The sequence below is a fragment of the Theropithecus gelada genome, chromosome 2 (assembly GCF_003255815.1).
Source record: "Theropithecus gelada isolate Dixy chromosome 2, Tgel_1.0, whole genome shotgun sequence".
Classification (NCBI taxonomy): domain Eukaryota; kingdom Metazoa; phylum Chordata; class Mammalia; order Primates; family Cercopithecidae; genus Theropithecus; species Theropithecus gelada.
This window is the reverse complement of record NC_037669.1, coordinates 63,749,093-63,773,671: the sequence shown is the minus strand read 5'-3', so window position 1 is coordinate 63,773,671 and position 24,579 is coordinate 63,749,093. Positions and strand designations below refer to the sequence as shown.

Genomic DNA, 24,579 nt, shown 5'->3' with positions numbered 1-24,579 from the left:
ATATTATTGTCAAAAGACAAAAATTGCCTCTTGATTTAGGATTCCATAAACTTTTATGGAGGTGTGCGTGGCTGGAAGACATCAATACCGTGCATTGTTCCTTGACGGTGGGCTAGGCACATATTCTAACCTTTGAATATTTCTAAAATAGTATCTTTCAAATCTGGCAAATTTGGGGAAAAAGAAATTCCTTATATAGTTGAAGCTTGAAGGAAGGTGATGTATGTTGTAATGGGTTTGCTGAGATTTTCACTTAATATTCAGCAGCCCTGAGACATTTTCTTATCTTCTACTCTAAGTCAGTACTTTGAAAAAAAAAAAAATATGAGGAGCAGGTTTGACAATGTTGTCAGGATTGTGATTGAGATGAAGCTAGAACGATGTGCAATTTAAGTCTTCCCAGGCCCTGATTCAAATCTACGTCTGATTTCATGACCTCTGCTGCATTCCTCTGTCATGAGAAGAGCAGGGACTCAGTCCAATGATAGAATCAACCTTACCCTTCAGTTAATTAGAAGGGTCAGTAGTAAAAAACTTGAATTTTGGAGTCAGGCACACCTGGATTTGAATACTGATCAGATGAACCACTTACTACACGATGGGCCAGAGACATACACTTTGATTTCACTGGTCTCGTTTTTCCTATGTGTAAAATTGAGAAATAATAGTTGTCCTACCTCATATGACTGTATGGAGGATTAAGTGAGATTATTGAATCTAAAGGTCTTAGCACAATGTCTGACATACAGAAATTAGTAGTGAATTTCAGCTAGTGTAACATTATTAAAATTATTATGAATGAGGGACTATTGTAGATGTTATACGGAAAGTGGTACCACCTGGGGACATATAGTGACTCCCAATGCTATTTAGCTCGTTTCTATTGTATATGCATCACATACAGTTCAAATTAGTAACAATCACAGCAAGAACAACCACCACTTGATGTAGTTTCAGGCACTTTCCTTAGTACTTTAGGCTAACATATTTAATTCTCATAAAAACTCAAAGGATATGTGGTATTATTCCCCATTTTACAGAAAAGTAGAATGAGATTCAGAGATATAAAGTAAAATGCTCAAGTAGAAAAAACAGCTGTTAGACTTTAAAGTCAGAATTCAAAACCAGCCTGGCTTTTGCCAAAATTAATGCTTTTTATCACCACATTCTTAATTCCCAAAAAGAGCACCAAGCACCCTAGGATGCAGCAGTGAATTCAGAGAAGGATCATAGGATGTAATTAAATATTCTGGTGAAACAGTGATGCTCAACATCTGCCAACTACAGAATGTGAGGTAGTTTCATTTCAACACATATCTTATTAAATTTCTTTCAATATCATATATTTGTTAAAGCTGGGTTTCCAGTGGATGTCATGATAAAAAGCAAATACTGTGTGAAATCAGTGTAGAACAGGAAATGAGGCTGGGCAATCTTATTCTAAGTTTTGAAAAGTTGTGCTGTGCCCAACGGAAGTATGCTTGTTAAAAGGAGAAGTGGGTACTTAAGAATAAAATAAGAATGCTATTTTTTCTTCAATATATACATATTATATATATATATATATAGATATATATATACACATATATATATCTATATATATATATATATTTTTTTTTTTTTTTGAGACAGTCTCTCTTAGTCGCCCAGGCTGGAGTGCAATGGCGCGATCTTGGCTCACTGCAAGCTCCGCCTCCCGGGTTCACGCCATTATCCTGCCTCAGCCTCCCGAGTAGCTGGGACTACAGGCGCCCGCCGCCTCGCCCGGCTAATTTTTTGCATTTTTAGTAGAGACGGGGTTTCACCGTGTTAGCCAGGGTGGTCTCGATCTCCTGACCTCGTGATCCGCCCACCTCGGCCTCCCAAAGTGCTGGGATTACAGGCGTGAGCCACCGCGCCCGGCCACATATTATATTTTTAAAGCATCCTGTAAGTTGTTTGAATATAATTTCTTTGAACTAAAATACTTAAAGATTGAACTATTTATAGTTATTTTTGCCCTGGGGGTGCCATAAAAATGATTGATCTACTAAGGAGATCGTGATACAAATAAGTTGGGGAACTTCTGAACTACATTATTCGGCTTCTCAGGGAAATACGTAGAATGTAAGGATCAGTTCATCAAACCTCATTAACCACCTGTTACTTCTCTAGTACTTAGAGATTCCTTTCTAAAAGAGCTCACAGTATAATAAGAAAGATAGCCACTGTATTAATCAGGGTCCTCCAGAGAGACAGAATCAGTAAGGTATATAAGGTATGTGTATTTATATTACGACAGAAGTTTATGATTATGGAGACTGAAAAGTCCCAGGACAGAGCCCTTGGGATGATGGCAGCCTGACTCAGTAGTATTTGAACTGGGTAGTTCAAATGTCCCAAAACCAGGGAAGCCCATGGTTCAACTCTCAGTCTCAAGCCAAAAACCTGAGAACCTGGAGTGCCTCTGGTGTAAGTCCAAAAGCTAGAGTTTCAATGTCAGAGGCAGGAGACTAGGATAGCCCAGCTCTGGAGGCAGAGACCATTTCACATTTTCAGTTTTTGTTCCATCCAGGCCCCCAGCCAATAGGATTGTGCCCACCCACCCACTTTGAGGACAGATCTTCCCCTTAGTTCACTCAGACTCACATGCTAATTTCTTCTGGAAATGTCCTCGCAGACACACCTAAAAATAATGCTTTACTAGTTCTCCAGGTATCATCTAATCCAATCAGATGGATCTCTAAAATTAACCATCACAGACAAAAAGTCTATACTAAAATACAGTGCGTGAACCAAATTTCCAAGGGGCCAGACTCCCAGGCAGGTCACATAAATATTCAAAAGGCCATAGCATTAAGAAATGAGAGGAAGTTGTATTGGGTAGAAAAGCAAACATAAGAAATTTTCCAGAAGAGATGAATGAGAGAGAGAAAAATGCATGCTATTTATAGAATAATGAGTATGGTAATAATAGAGTACCCACTAATTACGCTAGCACTTATTAAATACTTGTTACGTTCCAGGCAATGCATTAGGCACTGGGTTGTGAAGATGAAAGTCAGAGTGACTTTCCTCAGGCTCTGACGTCTCTTGAGGATTCTGAGAAGAAATAAGTATATTCAGGCAAATGGTATGAGACGAGATTGGAAAGTATGGCTGGGTTAGAAGTAATATATTGTCTGTAACTTCTAAAGAGGCCAGGGACTTTTAGAATAATTAACACAAGGTCTAATTACTTTGGATTAACTATTAACTAGTAGCCAAATGCATTCACAAATATTGATATTATTCAAATTAGCTTCATCTTACTAAAAAAGACGCTGTATTTGTGTATCCTTCTGCCTAATAAATGAGAGGCATATGTATGTTTTTCCAGAATCATGACTTATTCAGTTTATGGTCTAATTATTGGTTGAGAAGATAAGTAAATAACAAATTATCATATGAAAAATGTGAGACTGGGAGTAATTAATGCAATAAAATAGATTGCTCAATATGCGAACAACTTCATTGTAAATTCCAGGAAAAGAGCCTGATTTCTGAAGAAAGATGAAGTCATCAAAAGTCTTAAGGATTAAATTAAAAGATAATTTTAAACATTTACTGCTGTAGTATTTAAACTTAATGATTCTGGCACAATGAGACTATTGAATCTATGCTGCGATATATGTTTAAGAGGATGGACTCAGGTGGTTAGGATGTGATTATTACTGTCCTAGGTCCTATAGTTAAATCTGGATAGAATTCTAGTTTTAACTGACGACCTCTATTTAATCATAGGCTGTATCAAGTTGCTGACACAATTCATGAATAGTCATATATAATGGTATCATGCTACTAAAACACATTAGTTAAATACTGTCACTCACTCAAATGGTATAGGAGAATCATCTTCCTAAGATATCTCTCCATGACTACAGTATGGGCACAGAGCGAGGAAAATCCTGTCTCCCACCTGGTCACCATTCATTTATTTATTCATTGAGTAGAGATTTTCGTGCACACAAGCAGCTACTGTGATAGCAGAAGTATTACAGAATTCAAAAGAGAAAGAGATGATTTCCAGCTGGGCAATCAGAGAAGTCTTTAAGAAGTAGGTGGCATTCAACTAAAGAATACACTCTTCAGTTATGTGTGGCTTGATGAGTATACACCATTACAATCGCAGACTTTGGCAAAACGGGAGGGTTGAAATAAGATAAAAGAAAGGAAAAGAGTGGTGGCAAAGGCAGGATGACTAGTAACATTAATTGAAGAATTCTTTATTTGTATTCACCAGTGTGGGTCTCTTTCCTATTTAGCCATCACATAACTTGAATGCACGTTGTCATTAACTTGCTTTATTCATCCTATGAATCCAGCCTTGGAGATGTGGAGAACTGACTTTCTGTGTGTGGCAGAAAAGTAAAGAGATGAATAGAAGTAATGGCATAGAATAACATCCTCTTGCTTCTTCCACTATTAATTCTATTCTGCCAGCAGATATTTAGCAGCTTTTTTGTGTTAAGTCCTATGTGGATACAAATTCAAGAAAAGACACATTTTCTTTCTCAAGGGGATCACAGGTCAACAGGAACACAGGGGAGCTGTCACAGGTCATGATAAATGTAATAAATAAAAGAACATAAATATGGACCCAGTAAAATGGTAGACCAGAAGAGGCAAAAGATAATTATTGATGATGGTCAAGGAAGAATACTTCACAAAAGTGGTATTTTTAGTCTCCAGACATTGAGCAAAGACATTTTTTTGCTACGGTCATCCCATAAAATGACTCTCAATAATGAATCGAATAGGAAACAAAAAACTAAATTTCATTTTTAATGAAACACAAAAGAAAAAAGTCACACTAAAATGCTTTCAAAGGAAGATAACTGCAAGAAGCAAGTGAATTACTGTGCAGACGCCCCTAGAAGGCTCAGAAGCTGGGACCAGCCTGCATCTTAGGAGGCAGTGGTAGGAATGCTTAACCTAAACTAGAGGGCTCGTCTGAAAGTCTGTCACTTAGACCTTCTTTTTCTCTCAACCTACGGGAGGTTGGAAAATATATGTAGAGAAATTGAGCTATAGGAGCTGCACAATTTCAGTTTTAAGACAGAAAAAAAAGCAGAAAGCTGAGAGTTTATATGATCTTTCTGTTGAGAAGTTGAAAGACACATAAATATAAATAAATGTAACATATGTACATAGGCTCTTAAATATCCATGTTTAGAAATTCCCCAGTCAAAACCAGAGTTAGCCTTGATAACCTAAGAAGAAAGTCCACAAGTCAATAAGCCACAATGATGAGCACAAATAAATGAATGTATTGCTAGTGCTAGGTTTATCACATTTGAGGGAGTCCTCTGTGAAAAAAGGTAAGACCCCAACTAAGTAATTACTGGCATTATGAAGAAAGATTAAGAACAGTTCCAAAACATCACCAGTTTCTTCATAGAGATTTTAAAACCTTCTTCAATCATAAAAGGGACACTTAAAAAATAAAGAAAAGGGTCGTGTGTGGTGGCTCACACCTGTAATCCCAGCACTTTGGGAGGCTGAGGCGAGCAGATCACAAGGTCAGGAATTTGAGAGCAGCCTGGCCAATATGGTGAAATCCTGTGTCTACTAAAAATACAAAAAAAAAAAAAATTAGCCGGGCGTGGTGTCGCATGCCTGTAATCCCAACTACTCAGGAGGCTGAGGCAGGAGAATTTCTTGAACCCGGGAGGCGGAGGTTATAGTGAGCCAACATCATGCCACCACACTCCCACATGGGCAACAGGGTGAGACTCTGTCTCAAAATAAATAAGTAAATAAACAAACAAACAAACAAACAAAAGGACACCAACCAACAGAGAATAAAAAAGAATTTGAGGATATTTAGGTTATGATAGCCAGACTCACAACAAACAAAAAAGGCAACAAAACAACATTTAGTACAAGAACTGTAAGATAAAACTGAATAAATTATCCAGAAAGGAGACTGGAAATAAAAATAAGTTGATGATAGTAGCAGTAACGTCAAAATGCTGAAGAATTTTTAATCATAAATAAAATGATCCAAATCTTGGAACAGTAGTGATAAAGAGGGCAACCGAAGCAAATATGAGAGCAAAATAGAAATCTTTTTTGTATTCCAAAATTACTTAAAATTTATTCCCTGTAATCAGACATCTGAGGACATGCTCCAAAAATCAGGAATACACAAAGGAAGCTAAAGACAAGGAGTCTAAAACAGAAGAGTCAACAAGGAGAAGGATTAAGGGAAGTCCATCAATAATAGCAGCTTAGCAGGCCTGGAGAAAAACTAATGTGTGTTGCAGTGTATGAAAGGGCTTCAAAGGAATGACTCTAGCAAAATCAAAGGAATGAGTGGATTATCTGACAGGAACTATCATGAGGAAAATTGTATCGAGAGGGTTTTATAGAGTACTTGAATAGCTAAAAACAAACAAACAAACAAAAAAAACCCCTCATCTGTAGATGCCAAAACAATAAAGGCAATGAAACATACAAATAAATTATTAACTCTTAAATAAAAAAGGAAAAGTTATTTACAATGAAAATGTGATCATACTATTTGAATCTTCAGTGGACAACATTTGTATAGGCTTAAGCATGAAAGTTCTGAATATGGAATATGGATGGAAAGAAAACCTGATATAGAATTATATTGGAAAACTGAGTAGAGAATTGGGATATAAGAGAGTCGTATTGTTACCTATTAAAATTGGATGCCAATGGAGAATGCCAAGTCATGAAGTCTTTTTTTTGTTTTGTTTTGTTTTTTGTTGTTGTTGTTTTTAGACAGAGTCTTGCTCTGTCGCCCACGCTGGAGTGCAGTGGCATAATCTCAGCTCACTGCAACCTCTGCTTCCCAGGTTGAAGCGATTCTTGTAACCCAGCCTCCTGAGTAGCTGGGATTACAGGCGCCTGCCACCATGCACGGCTAATTTTTGTATTTTTAGTAGAGACAGGGTTTCGCCATGTTGGCCAAGCTGGCCTTGAACTCCTGACCTCAAGTGATCCACCCACCTTGGTTTCGCAAAGTTCTCTCTGTGGCTTCACAGGCATGAGCCACTGCACCCAGCCAGAGAATGCCAAGTCATGAATCAAAATATTGCCATGTCATAGATATTATTTAGAGATATGGAGGTAAATGCCAGTGAGAATAACTGGAAAATAGAGTGGATGCTTACAGGGAATGGCCTAGGGAAGAGATTTATATTGCCTTTGTTGTTCTTGGATTTATTTGGCTTCTTAAACACATGGGTGCATTACTTTCGTATAAATATAAATAATTGGTTAAAATTTATAAAAGGAATCTCTGACAAAGATTTGGAATACTATTTGGTGTTTACCAGGTGGACCAAGGACAGAAGAACATGGTAGCCAGAGAGGTAAGAAAGATTAAAAACAAAAATCAGAAACAGCAAGTCCTGTTCAGGGCACTGCAGGTGGTTTGATACAGCTGAATAATTCGGAGGCAGACAAGCAATGTGTTATAGTGGTTATGGGTTCAGGCTCTGGACTCTATCTTTCTAGTTTTGTTTTATAGATATGTGACTTACTGTGTGACCTTGCTAAGTTCTTTAACATCTCTAAGCTTTTGTGTCAATGTCCATATCCGAAAACTGGGAACTTTAATTTGTACTGCAGGAAATGAATCTACATTCTGTTAGGATGCATTGAAGTTCACCCACAGATACTACTGGAGAGTTCCAAGCTTCTCTCCTTCAAGTTCCTGTGTTGCTCCCTGCATCTTTGAGGTTCCCCAGAACTTGCTAACCAATGCATAGGGCAAACCGGAAATGCTGACTGGAAGTAGCAACAGGGGATTTAATGTTCCCAGAGATATTCCTGAACTGATGAAGTAAAAGAGTTAAGTTGATAAATGTGCCAGGTTCTCCATCCCTTTTTAGGGCAATTCTGAAGTGTATATTATATAGAACCTTAGTGGGTCTACAGAGAAACAGAGCTTCAGTTCCTTGCAGTGTGATTCACACCATTCTGCACATTTTACTAAATTTTCTCCCTTCCCTGTCTCACTTTCTCCGCACTCTCACTTGTACTTCTGGTAATCACTTCCCAAATAAACAAGCCCTTGTCTCAAGGCCCACTGTTGAGGAAAGGCAATCCAAACAAATGCCTATGCCATGTTTTCAAGAGGATTAAATTATGTACTCCATACTTAGCAAGGCTAAATATGTAATACTGCTGCTGTTGTTAAATGCCAGGATATGAGAAAAGTTCATTTATGCTTGTATTATCAGTTAAGACATTATCCTAAAAGTGAAGAGAAGTCTTTCACAAAATTAATTCAATCCATAGGACTCAGTGACTCACCGAACACGTGTGGTGCTGAGCAGGGCTAGGGAAAGATAGTTCTCTGAATGACTCACAGCTTTCTCACCTGTATATGACCTGTATGGAATAGTAATGTTCAGAAACAGGAAGCATAATAGAACAATTACAGTTTTATTTCTAAACAAAGCCTAAAGTCCTGGTTTCATAATAAGGCTGTCTAGGTAAATAATTTGGCCAAGGTTCACGATTCACTGATCCAAAGGTCCTAAGACCCCCAATACTGTTCTTTTTCTGTAAGTTTTTTCAACCATCATTTGTCTTAATTATTCTTGTCTCTTGAGGTCATGATTGGTGCACAGGTGGTCAATATAGATAACATAATTGCTGAAAGAATTAATAAAGATTTATTTCTTAAATTGATCCAATTCATGTTGTTTTCTTCTATTCAAGTACTGGTCACTTGGTCTTTCATACAGTCATGTCTCTCTGATTCATAATTTAATGGAAATGATTTTGGCAACTCCAGCAGACATCTGAGAGAGAAGCATAGCTTTTGTATTGTTAATGTTTTCTGCCAGACTGAAGACCTTGGTGTTAATAAGATGGCTGCTTTCCAACACCTCTTAAAAAAAAAAAAAAAAAAAAAAATTATTCCTCTCTCCTTTTTATTTTATTTACAAATGTAATCTCTGATCCATGAATTCATAAGGTGAGAATGGTGAGTGGCTAGCTTCTTATAGGACCATACAGAAAGGGTCAAATTCATTGATCCATCTCCCATGTTTCTAACTACTTAGGGAAGGAATTTGAAAAGAAGTCAAAGTGGCAGATTTGAAGGAGGGGCTGTTGGAAACTGTGCCACAGACTTTTTTACATTCCTTCTTCCAGATCCAATTTGAGTCTGCATTTTTAAGTGAAACTATTAGTAACGTAGGGATTTCAGGTTTTTTTTTTTTTTCCTAAGTTGGTAGATGTAGGTCATAATAGGACTATAATTTTATTTATTGGTTGATGGTCTGATTTTTAAGCCCTTAAAACACTAATGTCTAGGCACATTTGAGAAAGAATAACAGAAAAATCGTGTGTGTGTGTGTGTGTATGTATGTTTCTATGTCTCTGTGTGTGTGGAGAATGTCTCTTTGGCCCATATAAACTCTTCAAGCTTTGACATCTTAAAAACTCTATGATTACTATATTTTTATACATAGTCAGATACATATAGGTTCAAAGTCCTGAGAACTGGTTAAACTGAGTTGTCTTATTGCCAGGGTCTGAGGAAATCTGCAAGAGAGCATCATAGAAGACAGTGCATTGAACATTGTTAGGCTAGTAGCAAAAGAATGAGAGCCACAAGACTAAAAGAGAATTCCACTTATGTGTAAACAGAACTTCGGTTACTAGATAAGTATGACTTTTTCCTCCTTATTTTTCTACCCTTTCCTTTATACACTTTACATCACACCCCTTAGTTCCCTCGAAAATATAAAATTGTCATTGACTTTATTGAGATATAATTCACGTATAACAAAATGCACACATTTTAAGGGTCCAGTTCAATGAATTTGAAAAAGGTGTATGCCCTTATAAATCCCTGTTCCTCCCTATCAAAATACAGAATACTGTATTTCATATTACTTTCACACTTTTTTGGAATCAGTGCTACCACATTTCTTGCCTACAATCACTGATCTGATTTTGATCACCATAAATTAGTGTTTTTCTGACTCCAGAACAGTATATAAATGGAAGCATGTAGTATGGTGCTTTATGCTGGACATTTAGTTCAGCACATTGTCAGTTTCATCCGTGTATTTACATGAATCACTACCTTTTTCCTTTTTATTGTTGAGTAGTATTCCATACGCCACAATTTGTTTATCCATCCACCTGTTGGTAGAAATTTGGCTTTTTTCCAGTTTGGGCTTATTATAAATAAAGTTCCTATTAACGTTTAAGAGCAATTATTTGGGTAGATATATGTTTTCATTTGTCTTGTGTTCTACCTTAGAGAGGAATTGATGGGTTATATGTGATGTTTAACTTAATAAATGTTTTTGAAAGTGATTGTGCCATTTTACATTCCCGTTAGCAATATATGAAAGGTTTAGCTGTTCTACCATCTCATCAATGTTTGGCTTGATCAGTCTTTTTAGTTTTAGTCATTATTCTGGGTGTGAAGTGCTATATCTCATTGTACTTTTAATTTGCATTTCCCTGATGACTTGAGTATCTTTTTATGTACCTGTTGACTCTACATATTTTACCTTGTAAAGTGTTTATTAAAATATTTTGCCTATTTGTATTTGATTGTTTCTTTTTAATATTACTGTTTTATGTATTTTAGACACAACCTTCCATCAGATATATGTATTTTGAATGTTTCCTCTCAGTCTCTGTTGAAGAGTAAGTAGTCTTAATTTTTATAAAGTCAAATTTATCTATACTTTCATGGTTAGTCATTTTTGAGTCCTAAGAAATCTTTGCTTATCCCAAGGTCAAAAATATTTTCTCCTATGTTTCCTTCTAGAATTGTATAATTTTAGTTTTTATGTTTACTCTGTGATCTATTTAAAATTGATTTTTGTGGATAGTGTAGGGTTTCATACAGATATCCTGTTTTTCTGGTGTCATTTTTTGAGAAGATTATATTCCTGGCTAAATTACTTTCTTTATTACAAACTTGGAAAAGCCTTTTTAAAATCTTTTACCTTTTGTATAATGGTAGAATACAGAAAGTCTTCTAAAGTTCTTTGGAGATTAGCATTATTCCTTTGAATATTTTTTAAATTTTTGATTTTATTTAAAATATAAACGTGGTAGATAGGACACATACTACATAATGATCATTTTTTAATAATATAGAAGGTACATTAATATAGCCAAGGCACTGACTTGGGAAGAAAGTGTGTGCAGTTACTGGCCTCTTTATTTTCGGTGTGACTCCCTTTTCTTTTTCTGTGTCTTCATATGTATGTAAATACTTCTTGAGTGGTATGTAGTACTGAGCTACCCCATTGGAACATAGAGTTAAACAGATTGACAGGATCATTATTGATAGGAGTGTCAGGGAAAACATTGTTAGAACTAATCATTACAAGTTTTTTGAAATTGAATCTCTTATTTATAAAAAAGCACAGAAAAAATCAGTATTCCCTAGCTTCTGTATAAGGTCTTTGTATTATGCAGCTCATGTTGAAAGATAGATATTGGGTAGTTTGCCATATTAATTTTGATATGTATTTATTTGTAAATATGATTTCATCACATTAAAACAAGAGCTACAATAATAGAACTTTAAGTAAGAGTTAAAAATATTCACCACCAATCTGTTTCTCCTACCTTACTGATTTTACTTGCCTATGTTCTTTTGCTAATCTTCGTATATACTCAGAATGTTTATATAATGGTAACCATACTACAGAAATAGTTTGCATTTCTGATTTTTTTGTAACATATGAGATTACAAACATTTTTCGTGTTGCTACACAGCCTTCATATTTATCCATTTTAATGGCTACGAAGTAATCTAGTAAGTGATGGATAGTAATACTATCATTTACCTATTTTATTACTATTGGCACATTTAGGTAGGCCACACATTTTTGCTTAGAGCTGACTCCAAACAAGAGAAAACACATGTGTATTGCCTTTTCCTTCTTTGTATAATTTATATTTAGAATATCAGCATAATTAAGTGCTTAAGAATAGAGAAGCTAGACTTTTGTGTTGAAATCCCACTTTTGCCATTTTCCAGCTATTTGACTTTGCGCAAGTGTTCTGATCTCTCTAGACCTCAGTTTTCTTATTTGTAAAAGGGGGTAATAACAGTGCCTGCCTCATATATTTTTCATGAAGATTAAATGAATTACTTTTTTGCAAATCGATTGCATCAGTGAAATGAATGTAAAAACTATATAAATATCTTCTTAAAGTCCTGGTTAATGGAACTAGTATATTAATTTAATTTGCATTGTCACTGAATGTATGTGAGTATCCAGATATACCACAATATGAACCCAACCTTACAAGAAATGTACATTTACAAGAAGAAAGAAAGAGAGAAAGAGGGGAAAAGAGGAAGAGAGGAATAAATAAAGGAAAAAAAAAGAAAGAAGGGAGGGAGGGAAGGAGGAAAGAAGGAAGGAGGGAAGGAAGGAAGGAAAGAAGGAAGGAAGGAAGGAAGGAAGGAAGGAAGGAAGGAAGGAAGGAAGGAAGGAAGGAAGGAGGTTCTCAAACAGGGGTGGTTTAAAAAACATAATTTATTGATGTACAATTCCCATGACATAACAATAAGCTTTTTAAAGTGAACAATTCAGTTGCATTTAATACAGTCACAATGTTTTGCAACCACCACTATCCTCTTCGAAAACATTTCCATCACTCCAAATAAAAACTCTTACCAATTAGTGAATTTCCCCCCATTTTCTCCCTTTCACTTTCCAGGTCACAACACCTACCAATCTGTCCCCAGCCTCTATAGATATATCAATTCTGGATATTTTATATAAATGGAATCATGCAATATATGACCTTTATGTCTGGCTTCTTTCACTTAGTATAATATTTTCAAGGTTTATCTATGTTTTAGCATGTGTCAGAATCTCATTACATTTTATGGCTGAATAATATTCCATTTTATGTATGTATCACAATTTGTTAATTGAGCATTTGGGCTGTTTCCACCATTTGGCTATTTTGAATGGTCTGCTATAAGCATGTGTGTACAGGTACTTGTTTGAGTACCAGTTTTCAGTTATTTAGGGTATACACCTGGGACTGGAATGACAGGGTTACAAGGTGCTTCTATGAGCAGTTTTTTGAGAAACCACCAAACTTTTCCAGTACCATACTGTTTTGATTATCATATATTCATATTTAGCTTTAAAATTGGGAAATATAAGTCCTTCAAATTTGTTCTTTTTCAAAGTTATTTTGGCTATTCGGTCCCTTGCAATTACATAGAAATTTGAGAATCAGCTTTTCCATAACTGTTTTCTAAAAAAGCCATTGGAATTTTAACAGGGATTGCCTTGAATCTGCAATCACATGAGTAGTTAACATTGGCATCTTAACAATATCAAGTCTTCTAATCCATGAACATAAGATATATTTCTATTTATTCAGATCTTCTTTAATTTCAGCAATATTTTTTAGTTCTCCATGTACAAGTCTTTCACTTTCTCTGTTACATTTATTCATGGGTATTTTATCCTTCAGAATGCTATTATAAATTGATGTTTTTTTCTTAATTTGCTTTTCAGATAATTAATTGCTGGTGTATGGGAACATAACTAATTTTTGTCCTTATTTTGTATTTATTTTTTAATTTTGTTTATAAAACTAATTTTTATATTTTGATCTTCTACCTACAACTTTGCTGAATATGTCCTTTAGTAGCTTTTTGGAAGACTGAGATTTTTATATGTAACATTATGCGATCTGCAAATGGACATGGTGTTGTTATTTATTTTCTTCCCAATTTAGATACCTTTTATTCAGTTTTCTTGCCTACTTGCTCCAGTTAGAACTTCCAGTACAGTGTTGAACAGCAATGATGAAGGAGACTATTCAAGTCTTGTTCCCTATCAGAGGGAGACAGATGTCAGTCTCTTGCCATTGAGTATGATGTTAGTTGCAGATTTTCCTCAAATGTCCTTTATTTTGAGAAAGTTTCTTTGTAGTCCTAGTTTTCTGAATGTTTTCATCATGAAAGTGTGTTGGATTTTGTTAAATGCTTTTTTGTGCGTTAATTGATATGATCATTTCAGTTTTTCTCTCCCTTTCATTCTATTAAGATGGGGTATTCCTCTGATTGTTTCCTTATGTTGAACCACCCCTACATTCCTGGGATAAATCCTGATTGGACATAGTGTATAATTCTTTTAATATTCTGTTGGACTAGAGGTGATTTTTGCCCCTAGTTTACATTGGCAATGTCAAGATATTTTTGATTGTCAGAACTGGAGGAGGGTGCTACTGGCATCTGGTGCATGAAGGCAAGGATGCTCCTAGATATTCTACAACAGAGAGGAAAGCCTTCCATTCTCTCACAACAAAGGATTAGCCAGGCCAAAGCGTCAACACCATCCAGATTGAGAAATACTGAATTACACCAACCCTGCTACTATTCTTAGTATACCCCACCATTATCTCTCTAGCCTGTCATTCTGTCTTTTCCCCCTCATCTCCTCCAAACACACAACTTTTTGTTTCAGTACTCCAACCACACTGAACCTCACTTAATTTCTTCTGTTAGTCAAGTTATCTTTGGCCTATTATCTTCCACACTTTTTCTAATCTGAACATCCCGTCCCATAAGAATGATATAATGGACTTTGGGGACTCAGGGTTGGGGGAGGTTGGGAGGGGCCTGAGAGATAAAAGAACACGTATTGGGTGTAGTGTACACTTGTCTAGTGATGGGTGTTCTAAAATCTCAGACATCACTGCTAAAGAACCTATATATGTAACCAAAAACCACCTGTGCCCTAAACATTATTGAAACATTTTTTTTTTTAAAAAAAGAAAGAACATTCCTTCCCCTTCTTCACTCCCCAACATCATCACCTGGTTTTACTTATTATTATTCAATTTTCAGCCACTTACTCCATGAAGATTTTCTGACTTTCTTTAGACTAAATGAGGTACTTTTGCTGCATTTTTCCCAAACACCAGCATTGCCCATGCCATAGCACTTATCAGTTTATTAAAATCACGTGTTAAATTCTACAAGGTCTGGGAGGGTCATATTATTGCTCCTATTTGCTCACTATTGTATCTTCAAGACCCAGATCAGTGCCAGTTGTGAAGTAGTTGTTTTGTTATTGTTGTTTTTAAGTTATAGAATGAATACAAGAATAAATGAATAAATCAGCCTAACTTTTTCTGTATCTGGAACGTGCAGGAAATGTGGTAGTTAAGAAATATGTTAATGTTTTATGTGTGTACACCTCAGATATGCCTGAGAAACAGAAATAACCAATTGAAATATTTTTATTTTAGTTATCTAAATCTTATCTGCCTCAGCCATAATTGACTAAAACTATATCTGATTTTTTTTAAATTCTCAAATGTTTGATTCAGTATCTGTGCAGACTGAGACACAGACCCAAAACTTTACAGTGTGAATTTTAAAAACTATATCTTGAATAAATTATCAGATACATAAGCAAAATTTGGAAGGGAAATTTGGGACGAAAGAAAGCAGTTCATTTTAGCCTTTTACATCAATGGACTTGGAACATGATTTCCAAGGAATTGCTGGTGTTCCCTGGCAGTGCCCAATTTCTGAAGAAAGAAACAAAATGTAATCTGCACACAGACAAATGCCTTAGGCAATGTGAGTAGGTTCAAACCAGGTCAGAATAAAAATGACTATTAACCAGCCATTCAGCTTGTAAAATGATATAAGAACTAGTTCCTACTTATTGCCCTTAACAAATATTAAAAAATAAGTCATAGTGTCAGCTACTAGATGCACCAAGTTTTAGTGCTGCTTTATGGGCTAGACGTGTTTCAAGTAAGAGTTGGTTGTGATGTGAATTTCTGTAAATTAAAGCTTAGTTTTCCACTTAATCTAATCAAAGTACCGGTGATATATTCTAATGGTGATTTGACAACCCCAGACACACTGAGATAGTATCATCTTAGGAGAAAAGATTTGAGACAAAAGCCAACTTCATGTTATGGTGGTGAACTAGGTAATGTTCTGCCTTTCGGGCATTGTAGTTTTCAGTTTGCTTTTAATTTCAGTTTGGCTTTAGTTTGGATTTATATTTCACAGGATTTTTCAAATTGTGTTCTCTCTTTCCACCATTAACTACACTCCAAAACACCCTAGAATCGTAGGAATTCTCTTAGGCCTAAGAATCTTCACAAGCAATATTATGTACCCCAGGGTGTTTTTGTCTTTCTCATATGATTGTCTAAATATTTAAATCAATAACGGATTTTGAGGAAGTTGCTGGTTTTCCTAGCTTATTTTCCTTGAAGGCTTTCTAAGCCTCCATTCCTCACTGGAAAATGGAGAGTTATACAGAAAGTTGAATCAGTACATGATTTTACAAAAACATGTGTATACATGTATTTGAATGTGTCCTAATTATAGATGCATATTAAAATAAATATTATTCTACTGGTTAAGATAAACCAGATTCTCTAATTTCCTCCCTTTATCTTGCCATGTAGAATGGCGAGAGTCTATTTGGCTCGGAGAATTTTCAGAGATTTGACCTTTTCCAGTCAATTTATCTAAAGCAGCGGCAATGATTCCCAATCTCGTTATACCTCAGGTCACTGTCTTATTACCGCATTTATTTCCCTCTTCATACTTATCGCAGTCTTTGTTAATTGTAACTCTGCCTATTTTCGTATTGTCTGTCACCACCATCTTTAGAATAAGAGCTCCATCATGGCAGTGAGCATGTTTCCCTTGTTCAATTTTGTGTCACTGACATGAAGAGCTCTTAACACACTCATCAATCAATATTTGTCAAATGAGCTTTTTTGGCTGTAGACACTCCATTTTATTGACTGGAAACAATGCCTTGAGCCAAGCCTGAAGAGAAGAGAAAGTCATAATCTTTACAGTCAGAGTTACTTTCTGTGTCTCTTCAACATGATTCTTCCAACATCACCAAGGAACTTCCTACGTGACTGAAGAAAAGATAGAAAGAAAGTCATCTGCAGAGTTAACACATTTCCCACTGGTGCTTCATATTATCTCCTGATATTCTGAAGATGTCATCACCAGGTCAATGGAACCTCAACATCCTAAGTTATATATAGATATCTGCATACATATGTACATTATATACAAATATTATATAATACAAATTATGCAAAAGTAAATTTAGCTTTTATATATTTTATATGTGCTACATATAATTTACACATGCTTCTGTAAAAGTGTTTGCTAATTCATTTACAAACAAAATAAAAATGTTGAAAATGCCTGTTTTTCCCTACTAAGGGATGTGGAAATAGGGTTGCTTCAAAGGCACATTCTAGCATAGTTTAATAATAATCACCCAATCACCACAGACAGGAAAAAATTAATTTATTTGGAAATGCAACTTTGTATATATGTTACTAGTGTATACCAACAATAGTATTACATAATGGACACAAGGATAAATATTTAATAAGTTTGATGCTTCAGGTACTGTAAGTAAAATCCATTTTTAATTACATAAAGTCTTTAAGTTTGAAGTTACCTAGTCAAATTTATCTGCACTGATAGCTGCTGTCAGAATTATATGTAAACACATAGACCTCTCAAAGTGATTATATTGTATTCCTCTATGATAATGAGATTCAGCAAAAGCCATGAATGGTAACACTAGCCAATAATTTGATTCAACCAACACAACCAGAAGAAGTCTGTGAAGTCAATAAACCAGTTCCATGCCTTATATACTAAAATAATAGGTGGGTTGAATTTTTACTTTCTGAATCTGTTACATTGATATGTATTCTAGACATTAAATATATTTTGTTGATTGAAGTTTTGCACACTGAGAAAATACAATGTAAATATAGCTGGAGGGTCTTTTCTATTTTTTTCCAAAATTTCCAGGCCTTCTGTTAGGCCAAAGCAACAGTTGACGTAATATTTTCTAATATCTGATACAGCTTTTCAATTGTGTGTGGGTGTATATATACATGAAACACAGATTGTTCAAGGGGAAAAGAAGCCTATGAGAGAGAGAAACAAAAGGATATGCCTTTTAAATTGAGTGAGCACACTCTTTAGGACCTACAGTGTCAAAGTTTTGTATTAGGGAATGGCTGTCTACAAAAATTTTTCTGAATTAAGTGCATACCAACTAGAATTACACAATTGGCTTCCCTTTTGCTACTTGAAGCTCCCACCTTAGTGGGTTTCATTCACTTATTGTGGAATTACAGAGACATAGATCTAACTAAATTTGGCTCTTTTACCTCATCCTTTTAAAATTGTCATCTTTCTTCCATCTCCAAATATAATTTTGCAGACCATGACCTTCAATATTACTTCTGCATCATAAATGTAATTTTGACATCTTGTTACATAATGTCCACTTTGAGACCTTAATTCTCATATCTAATGATACCCTGAGAATGACATGTGAGACCTAGAGGGAGTGAAGTCTCATCCCACCTTGTGCTTCTCTATTAACCAGGTAACAGCTATAGTGTTCTTTGGTTTCTGGTCAAGATCACTAATTTATCCTGTGCACAATTTGAAGATCACCTAGTCCAACTGCCTCCCCACTCCACAATTTGTCAAAGAGCTAACATTCAGTCAAGCAAAGTACATTCCAGAAATCACACAGAAAATTGGGCATAGTACTTGAACCAACATTTAAGCATATAAATCAACGATTATCTAGAGAAGCCTAGAGTGATGGGATCATAGAGTTTAGAAACTAAGAACATAGTTGTGCTGGTTTTAGAGAGATAAAGTTACTAACTATTCACCTATTCTATTTTCCTTTTGCGTTTGAATGCCAAAAGCCTCCTGCAGATGCTGCACATATTTATTTACAGAGCAACGTGCTTGTGTTAGCTGTTTGTTTCTAAAGTTTTTAAACAGATGACATTAGAACTTCCAATTTTCTCTTTAGCAACCCAAATGTATTTAGATTATAAATTGAAAGATATTGGACTTTTAATAATTCAAGCTTTCTAAGTATTATTAAGTTCCATAAAACTATTTTGGATAGGTAAATTTTTTATTTCTTATCTTCTCTAATCTTCACTTCAATATTGGAACAACTAGACATACGCCTTCTTTTGTTTGCATAATTTTTCTTTTTAGTGTTTATGTAAATACATAGAAGGGAAAAATGAGTAAAATATATTCAAGAAAGGGTATTAGAATACTAATGTAGCTAATGCTATGCTTGGGAACTATTTAGGAAGAAATAGATTGGTTTAAAAAGAAAGTTATAGAATTTAATCAATCTTAAGAGATCAGCAGCATGCTATTATGGAACTATAACTTTACAGAACATCTATATAACAGTATGATCACCAAAAACTGCAGCATATGCTGCCAAGATTGTGTGCATATTTTAAGTGCAAGTTAGAGGGCTCCACCTTCCCTTTTTGCCTCTGGTCGTCCTGATTATAGCACTCAAAGTATTGCATCTGGGTAATCCTCCATTCCTAGACGAGTTGAGAAATTTGGTCCTGTTGGTGTGACCAAAAGTTCCGAGTGAAATAGCAGAAATTGTACGGTCTTCATGCATATAGGCACAGGCTGGAGAAAGGTTTGGGCTGATATTTGGTTTTGCCCTTTCTTGTTTTGTTACCTACAGTGAATTACCCGAGTTTCTGCACAGTCACTTTGCATTTTTTTGTAAAATGTGAATAATAATGCCTTTCTAACACTTATTTTGGAGATTAATGATAAATATGAATGTGCAATGCATTCTAATATGCAAAGTGCTATATAAATATAAGATGTTTTCCAGAACTCCAGCAAGTTTCCAGCATCAATGTTGGTATATCCAACACTTCCTACATGACATCTGCTGGAGGCACATGTCTATAAGTGAAAGTTAAATGTATGTGAATTGTACATGAATTTAAATATGAATTTCTATGTATTTATCAATAGTTATTGATTTCAAGTCTCAAGTCATGTTTTTGAAAACTACATCAAGACTCTATTCATTTGTATAAAATAGTTTGTTTTTTAAAAACAGTTTATCAAGACTTGTATAAAGTAATATCCTTTTGAATAGATACATACATACATACATAGGTAAATCTAGGTATATTTTTAATGTTGAGTTTAAAAAGCAAATCTTTAATTTTTAGTGTGACTTATCTATTAAAAGCCCTGTCTTCTCTATATTCTCTCTACTTAATGAAAAACCCGATTGCAAAACAAGAAGATTGATTAGGGGTAATAAGCTTGGTATTCTAGTAATAAAAATCCTTGCCAAAGTCCAATCTTTACACAATACACTGACTATATTTCAAGGCCAGTTTCTAATCCTATATCTAAAACAGGGCAGGTGTTTAATCATTGTAGCAGACGCTGTCTATGCCCTTAGTGAATCTCCTACCCTCACTCCCTTCACCCCTAGGATTTGCCACTGTAACCCTGAAAGATAACGTGGTGAAAACCTAACTAACGATCCCTGACTGAAGGCTATTTTCTGGCCTAGGAAGCACGCTTTCCTCCAAGCAAGAAAAGACAGAAGTGCCTGAGAGCTAATGCTCCCCAGAGCAACTCTCAAGCAATTATAGATGGGGAACTGATAAATACCCATCTTTCTAGCCCCATTGTTGAGTTCCTGAGCATTGTTCTGCACTGCCTTCCAGTGATCCCCAGAGGAACTGAGATCCAGTTGATGTCACTGGCAAATGGCTTGATAACAAATCTTCATTGGCTTCATTATCTTTCTGAGTAACCTACTATCCTACCAGTGTTTCTTGGGATCCCAACAAAAATTGCATTCAAATCCTTGATTCAGAATTTACTTTGGGGGGCACTCAAATCAAGACAATAATGTTTGATCAGTAAATCAATTCACATGTACAAAAAAATGTGCACACGTGCAGACAAGAAAGCTTCTGCCTGTCTGTATCAAAATAGGAATCATTTGTCTTTCTTTAACCTGGTTTATAACAACTGTTAGAAATGGAATTCAACTAAGTGTTGTAAGAAGTGAATCATTTATAAATTAAGATGGAATTTACTTATTACTGTACTTTGTCTCCAGAGATTCTTTGAGTGTAAATAACATAGATGAAATCATGGAATATTAAGAATAGCAAAGTAACTGAGAACTCTTTCTCACAGCTATCAGGTTGGCCCATTGAAATAACAGGCAGACCCTGAGATGTTTCATAAAGCAGGCTTCTGCTAAGGTCTGCTCCGATACCTGCTATGTGATAAAAGTTCCTGACACTTAGCAGGAGTTGACGTCCTGATATTCCACCTGCAAATGGTAGGTCTGCAGGGTACACCAAGCGTTATGATATTCATTCTGGAAATGTAGTGCTGAGCTCAGAGAAGTAAGTGGGGTGTTAATTATTCATGACTAGTCACATAAAATCATGTCTTATACTCAGTTCTGTCCTGGAATGCAGGATACACAAAGGGAGGTACTCATTGATTCCAGCAGGAGCTATATGGAAGCTTCCAAAGGAACAATTAGTCCTTCAGTGCCTCATTCAAAGGCTGCTTAGGGGGTTGTTCTCCTTGAGTTAATGGGAGTATGAGTGTTCAATGAATGGAGATTAGCCCCAGAAGACAGGGAAGCAAATTAAACCCTTATTTTGATTTGAATTGGGAGTGAATAAAGTGTTCACTGCTCACTAAACTCAAGTGAAGTTAACACGCAAGAATGAATGGAGACTAACTTCTCTGTGTGGCAAGGATGACCTCAAGGCAGTTAGCACCTGGGAACCTCCAGAGATAGAACTGAGACAGAGGTGGTCATTCATCATACTCTGGGGTGATAAGAATTTTTCAGTAAATGCTGTATCAATGTAGATAAATCTTCCTAGAACCAATAAAAATGCCCTTTGCCTTTTCTATCTTCTATTACAAGTAATTGCTATTCACCTTGTTATGAATATCTTGAAAGTAGTCACAGAGTACTTGGAGTGCCTGGGGGATGGAAAGTTCGAAGGAAAAATGTAGCCATCTATCATTGGCATTCATGAGAAAATTCACATTAGATGTTTGAAAGGCAGGTCCCCAGGAGGCAACTGAGAAATCAGGAACAATATTGTGCCAAAAATACCACTCTGGCCAGGACGTCAGGGAGTTTATGTCGGGTAGAGTGAAGGAAAGCAATTTGGAAAGAAAAGATATATGTGCTTTTCTATATGCATTTAGTTTATTTATATGCATACATCATCTGAAAAACTAGTATGTTCTGGGAATTGACAAGCAGATTGAGCCTGACGCTTCTAAAATATGTAACTGTGCTTATGTTTCTTTTACTCTAAAACCTCTGAATAACATCTTACAATATGATCAATACTTTTTCAAACTCATATTTTTAAAAAATCTGTTTGCAACCAATAAGTCAAAAATGGAATGTGCTCAAATATCACTTTATATTTGGGAGGTCAAGTTTATGCCATTACAGTTTACATACAGATTACAAAATATTTTTTCTTTCTAGAGATGCGCCTACTCTGGTGTCATAAAAATCAGTTGTCTCATTGATGACACACCAGAGCTATATGTTTTTTGAAATGTGGGCTGGGTATGGTGGTTCAATCCTGCGATCCCAGCTCTTTGAGAAGCTGAGGCAGGAGAATCATTTGAGATAAGGAATTTGAGAACAGCCTGGGCAACATAGCAAGACCCTGTTTGGGGCAGGAGGATCATTTGAACCCAGGATTTCAAGATTAGAGTGAGATGTGATCCCACTACTGCACTTCAGCCTGGATAACACAGGGAAACTCTGTCTAAAAAAAAAAAAAAAAAAAAAAAAAAGTGAAGATGTAGGTGGATGATATCATCCTTGCTGGGGGTCACTTTACTGCAGAAAGAATTTCACTTCTTTCCCTCTTCTAGAGTGTTTGAATAACAGTCACTTGATGACAGTTAGTTCAGCTTAAACCTGCTTGGTTTTCTTCATTCCCCTTATTTAAAAAAGTCATATGTATCTGTTTTCAAGGAGATTGTACTGAATTCTATCAAGATAACAAGAAGAACAATGAATCAAAATTATTATTGCTTCTGAGAGGCTTTTTCTATAATATCCCTGAAATACATTTAAGGCACTTGTAAGTAGCAACCAATCACCCACTCATTCACTGAATGAATATTATTTAATGCATCGCGTATATAAGGACACATATACAAGATCCTGAAAAATACACCAAGCAATATGTCGTAAAAGAAGACATGCCACAAGTATTTTATTTATTCATTTATTAAAGATAAATCGATTAGAAGTTGAAAAAGAAAGTGGAAGTACTTTTAAATGAAGGTTTAATGAAAATTTTCATAGAATAAGGTCATTGAATCTTGACAATGATAAAATTAGAGAATTCCAAGGAGATGGACCAACATAAACAAAGATAAGACATTCTTCAAATAACCTGATCTTTTCAATTTGGTTGTTTTGAACTTACTTTTGTAGTAATAATAATAATAGCAGCTAGTAGGTATTGAGTGCAGACTGCCTATAAAATATTGTTCTAAGCAGTTTATATGAATAAACTTATCCTCGCCTTAAATGTGGAAAGTAGCTACCATTATTGGCCCCATTTTACTGATGAGGAAACTAAGGCACAGAAGGGTTAAGTAACCCACACAAATCTTTCACCTAGTGAGAGGCACAGGCCAGATTTAAACACTGGCAGCCTGGCTATATAGCGTGGACTCAGCTGTGACTGCTCTCTCTTGAGGAGCTCATGGAGCCAGTCAGTGACTTTGTTTTCTTTTCCATTTTCCTACAGACACGGGGAGACTGACAAAGTCAATGCTGTCTTGGATATGTGAGCTCAGGGCCAAGCAAAATAAACTCCTAGATTATGTTGGTAGCTATGCTCTAGAATTGGGACTTCTGATTACATCATGCAGGGAAAAAGGATGACTGTTAGGGAAACATGTATTCTCATGTTTTTCTTTCCTTCCTTGAATCCTCTAAATCTGACTGGTCGCCATCAAGACTGAAGCAAAGGCAGTATCTAAAGCAACACCCTGCTGTGGATCTCACTACAGCCCTTCCCTTCCTGGATGTTTTCTCAAAAGTACCTTCACAATCAATCTGCCTCCTGTGCTGTAGGCCAATTAATTTTTTTTTCAGACTAATTCCAAATACATATATCCAGGTAGCTAACAATAATACTGTGCTTCCTGTAAATAATATGGAAAGACCACTTATTGTGAAGTCAAAAGATCTGGGTACAAGGCCCAGATTGACCGTATAACATCGATGTGCTTTTGGTCCATTACTTGAAGTAGTGTTATATTACTTGGAAGTCGGCCTCCTCCTTTTGACCACAGCGACTCGACTTTTACACTTGTCTTTATTGAGTTGCCTGCTCTCCCATCTCAATTTGGAAATCTGAGACCAGAGTTGTTGCTCCGTTTACTCAACTAATGTTGCTGATGATAAGTAGTAGGACTGTCACAGAGTCCTTTGAATTCCTGGCCCAGTGTTCTTTCCACTGAGCTAGTTAACCTAAGCCCTTGGGGAAGCTCTGCAGAAGGTACTTTTTCTTCCCTGTAAGTGTGATTTTAGCATCCTGACATAATCCCCTCCACACTGCTATAGCCCATGATACTCTTGCCTAGACCTGGATACAAATTAAGATCATAGTTTTGTCCCAAGTTACCTA

At 35.8% G+C, this 24,579-nt stretch overlaps 1 protein-coding gene across 11 annotated transcripts in view; it reads left to right on the top strand.

The window, feature by feature from the left end:
• Nucleotides 1-24,579, top strand: part of CNTN6 (contactin 6) — a 303,195-nt gene that overhangs the window by 19,624 nt on the left and 258,992 nt on the right. Inside the window, exons 2-3 of one of the 11 annotated variants that reach the window (XM_025375843.1) lie at nucleotides 16,787-17,023; nucleotides 18,267-18,434. The exons of 9 other annotated variants lie outside the window; for them this stretch is intronic. The gene's annotated coding sequence lies outside the window, so the exon portion shown is untranslated. The remainder of the gene's footprint in view (nucleotides 1-16,786; nucleotides 17,024-18,266; nucleotides 18,435-24,579) is intronic. One more of the 11 variants, XM_025375839.1, reaches the window with a different exon arrangement.